At 37.6% G+C, this 4,953-nt stretch overlaps 1 long non-coding RNA gene across 1 annotated transcript; it reads left to right on the top strand.

Moving 5' to 3' along the window:
- Positions 1-1,095: 1,095 nt before the first annotated feature.
- LOC9267668 (uncharacterized) lies at positions 1,096-4,539 on the top strand. Its single transcript, XR_010740473.1, has 9 exons — positions 1,096-1,274; positions 1,940-2,085; positions 2,261-2,332; positions 2,428-2,685; positions 2,763-2,948; positions 3,024-3,116; positions 3,198-3,302; positions 3,736-4,197; positions 4,291-4,539. It is a non-coding gene; the product is annotated as an uncharacterized lncRNA (long non-coding RNA).
- The last annotated feature ends 414 nt before the right edge of the window (positions 4,540-4,953 follow it).

Here is a 4,953-nt window from a genome sequence, read left to right as displayed (position 1 = left end):
CCGACCACCGCGCCGAGTCTGCCATTTAATTTCGATGGCAACTAGAGAGGTGGTGAGGACAGAAAATTAATGGGTCTGTTTGGTTCTTACAGCTGTAGCCACAGCCAAAAAATGCTGTACCGAACAAGCCAAATGATTTTCTACATATAAATTGTCACTGGGTGGCTGACAGGTGGTCTACTATCATATAAATATAAATTGTTCCATAAGCATTTGCATTTAATAAAGAAAAAATACACGCTTCGATCATTCTATGACCCAGATATTCTGACATTTGTATTACATTTATAAAGTCCATGGGTCCAAAAGATTGTTTTTAGTATCACAAAAATTTAATTTATGCCTCCAAATGGACACAATCGTGAACACGCGCACACCCATTTTCTATGAGCACTCAAATAGCACTAGGTCATAACTCTAGTTTGAGCATCATCGTGATGTCGGCTTGCTGCTCATCATCTGCATCGGTTTACTCGCGCACTAAGGCCCTTTTTAGATCCCACCCAAAATTTTTCAACATGTCACATCGAACGTTTGAACACATGTATGAAGTATTAAACATAGACTAAAAAATAACTAATCGCACATATTACGACTAATTTGCGAGATAAATCTTTTAAGCCTAATTGCACCATGATTTGATAATGTGGTGCTACAGTAAACATTTGCCAATAACGGATTAATTAGACTTAATAAATTCGACTCGCGATTTACTGACGGATTCTGTAATTATTTTTTTTATTGAACTACGTTTAATACTTTAAATGTGTGTCCGTAGATCCGATGTGACACGCAAAACTTTTTACCCTGGATCTAAACACAGCCTAAACCATTAGTAATTAATTAATTGGCCATTATTTTTAATTTACCGTCATTACCTATCCATTAAAATAGTATGCGAGATTAAATTTTTGACACTGGCATGGATGCAAAATTAAATTGGACCCATCGGTCAATCAATGGTTTTATTATGCTAAAACGTAATGTAACTAGCTTGTATTAATCCAATATGTACACTCGTACTGTTGCTTAAAAAAGTACTATGTAGGAGTACTACTCTTTATATAGTAGCTTTGAACTCCTCCTTATCCTCCTGTCTAGGAGTATTAAAGCCAGCAGCATTTAGAGCGTCCTAGAGGCACCTACAGCAGCAACCTGCATATTCTCGATCTGGATCTAGGCAGCTGCTTGCAAAATTCGGGTGGCAGCGTGAAAATTTCTCCTGAGGATTTTTGGGTTAGCACCGGCCGGTGAGAAGTTCACGGGATGGCCAGGTATGAGTCGTTGAGGTGCAGAGATTTTGTTGGGATATTTTCTGTAGTATGGGGATTTCTGTGGTTTCTTGAGATATTTGCTCATTCTCAAGTTCGTTAGGATAACGCGTGTTCTTCTTCGGAGGGATTGTTTCTGCTACTAGCGGACTAATAGGCAACCAAAACCATGGTGAGGCAAACCGGCCTCCTTCTCCATTGCCGCAGGGTGTTTAGATTGAGAACCATCTTCCTAATTCCCTTCAAAGATTTGGCGTCAAATTATTTCTCCCGCCAAAAACGATGGGTCTATATATACAGCCTCATTTCCCAAACCAATCTTTTCAACATCCAGAGTCAAACAGAAACAGAACCTTGAGGTTTCTACGGTAGGTTTCCCGGAGAGAAGCTGCAAGCGAAGGTAAAGTGCTAAACGATTCAATTCGATCTGGGAATACTATTTGTTAGTCAGCCTTGCGCACAAACACACCACCATGTTTGTCCATCACTGCCTCTATTGCTGCAATCGCCGCAAACGATGACACCGCCGCTGCCGATGTCCATCGTGTCCATTTGTTATGTCTTCTTCTCAATTATCATTCTTTCGGTTTAATTTGCTATTCATATCTTTTTCGTCCCCTGCTCTTATTGTCTAGACGCAGTAAATATTTCTTTTTTCAATGTTACAGAAAAAATGAGTTCCCGGCTGCGTCAGGGAAATCAACGAGTGGATACTGCAGATCAACCGGCCACACGTCAACGATCTCGTCAAGTGGGGACTGTGGGTGAACAAATGGCATCGATCATGCCATTGATAGAAGCGAACAAGACATAGGTAAAATTTCTATTAAACACAAGCACTTTGATGCATTAGGTGAAATAATTCGTTAGCTAGAGCCTGTACAATATATATCTCTACAACTGAATTATTTATATTGTGGGGATAAATATTGTTTAAAGTCCATCTGTACTGTTATGTCTCAATTCAACATGTGCATTGCCAAATTCAGATGATCAGCAGGCCTCTGATGTTGCCATGGATGATGCAGAACAAATTGCCTCTACACTGCTAAACTCAAGATGTATGATTTGTTTCAAATAATATTTTTGCCATGGTTTAATTGAACTATTTACATTGAAATGTCTATTTTGACTGCTCCTGTTTTTACTGACATAGGTCGTGCTCCAAGGAGGGGGGGGGGGGGGGCGAAAAGTCACCATCAATACCAAACTTGTTAAGAAAAGGGCAAGAAGAGAAAGGCTAGATATTTCTTTTCCTCAACCATTTGGAAAAGTGTGTGGAAAGCATGCAAAATTATTTAAAAGTGAGGTTACCGTTATTGTAAGAAATCATGTGCCTCTGAAAGCCAAAAAATGGAAGACCATTGAAAAGCAACATCCTGGTACAATGGCTAATGTTTGGAAGAAGTTGAAGGTTGTTAAATATTCTTATGTCAACATATTTTACATATTTATTTTTTTTAGTTGCCAACATGGAACTTTTGCTGACAGGATGCATTTCCTGAGCTACGCAACGAAGATGAAGATTGTGCTATGAAGCAGGTTGAAGAGTAGTATAGTAATCGACGTTATCGTCTCCACTGCTTGCACCATAACAAGAAACCAAGGCCAACCCATGTTTCACCAGAAGATTGGGCTTGGCTGATAAAGCATGTGTGGACCGATGAGGATTTTCAGGTGCTTATTTTTTTTAATATAATTGTGCCATGTTCCATGCATAATAATTGATATGCCTGAAATTTTATTATATAGAAAAGAAGCAACCAGAATGCAGCTAACAGGGCAAAGCAGGAGATGGGCTCTAAAGTGGGAACTAAATCAATTGCTCAAATTGCACATGAACTGGTGAGAACAATATAGCCATTTGTCTTTCACTTTCTCCGTATTTTTGTTAACTGTACAGCTCATTTTCTCATTTACATGCAGAGAAACAAAGAGACAGGTGAATGGCCTACAACAATGCAAGTTTGGAAAGCAACCTATCAAAAGGCTGATGGAACATGGTCTGTTCCTAATGGTGAACGAGTTCTGGTATATATCTTTACTTATGACAACTTGTTTTTTTAGATTTCAGCCTAAACTATATGATATGTGTCAATGTACCTTCTGAGTAGTACTATTTTACCATTGGAAACGCTTCCATCTGCCCTATCTGTATGATTCTTTTGCTTACTGTTGTTTTCACATTACAAATGCTTCTATTACTCTAAAATTTCACCTTAACAAGTCCACCTCACAAGAAGTGCATACTAAATGGGCTAGGTGAACTACTGAACTGTGTTGTTGCTAAATAATCAGTAAGTGATATCATTCATTTTATATTAGGCCCTGTTTGATCTAATACTTGCAAAAAAAACTAGAATAGTAAGTGATTAAAAATCATATTTGTTGTACCTTGAAACCTTGTATGAGGTGTTAGTTTGTTTATGCTTATACATTTTCTTTTTATAATCTGTGTCAACAGTCTAAACTAAATGAAGTTGCTCAATCACAACAAGAAAATATATGTTCTGCAGCAGTACCACTAGTAGAGCATTTTGCCTTGGTCCTTGGGAAAAAAGCGAACCATTCACGTGGTATAGGCTTACGTGCAATTAATAGAGTGGCTGAAGAAAGGCTAAGGTTACTTGCACAAGTTGAGGCTGCTGAAAAGCATGCAGCTACTGCCCAGGAGCGTGTTGATGCTGCGGAACAGCGAGCAGTAGCTATGGAAGACCAAGTCCGCAAATTGGATGAAACAAATGCCCAGTTGCAAGTAGAGCAACAATCTCAACGTGATGAGTTGAACTCCCAGAGAAGGACAGTAGAGGGACAAGCTACAGATGTTGAAAGAATGGTACAACAAAAACTTGATGAGCAAATGGCCATATATTTCTCACGCTTCGCTTCTTCCAATGGTGTTTCATCCTCACGATCTCCATCAGATGTAAGAAACAATAAAATATGACTAATGTTTTGTTTTTCATGCAATGGCTTTTTAAGTACTGAAAGCTAAAAATATATTTGCTCATATTTACAGGACCATTAGAATGCATGAAGTTGATCTCCAGAAGTCTATTTAATCAAGCTGAAGACATCCTAAGTCTATTTCACCGAATAATTTAGTATTAGTCCCATTTAAGTTTCTACTGGTTGCTTTAGTTCTCATCATGATGTTTATGTCAGCATTTCGTGAGAAATTTTGAGCTTCTTGTTGAGTGCAACATTTGTTTGGTTGTAAGACTTCTGAATAAATATTTCAATATCATTGTTCCTTAATTTGGTTTAATTGAGATGTTATTTTTTTTAATGGTGTTCGATGCAAAATAAAATTTATATTTCATTAATACAATTGTCACGGTGAAAAATAGTAGTGGTCCTGGGAGTATAAGTTCTTGTGATGAAAAATTGTCACACATCTTACGTGGCCTCACAAAAAAAAGATTATTTGTGATAAAAAATTAACACGAACTATTCATTTGTGGCGTTAAACACATCACTATTAATCGTCCTAATCAACGGAAATGGTATAGAGGTGAGAAGAAATTTCACCACATAAAACATCAAAAGTGACAGTAACGCTGCCACAGATCTAACGGAAGTAGTGGCCATATAAATAATCACATTTGTAAATTACAATAGTGACAATTTTATAGTCATAATTATATACTAAACGTGGCAATTTTTGGGGCCACAATAAAAA

Source organism: Oryza sativa, chromosome 3, assembly GCF_034140825.1.
Source record: "Oryza sativa Japonica Group chromosome 3, ASM3414082v1".
NCBI lineage: Eukaryota > Viridiplantae > Streptophyta > Magnoliopsida > Poales > Poaceae > Oryza > Oryza sativa.
Note: the sequence above shows the minus strand (reverse complement) of the source record. Positions and strands in the feature narration are given on the sequence as shown.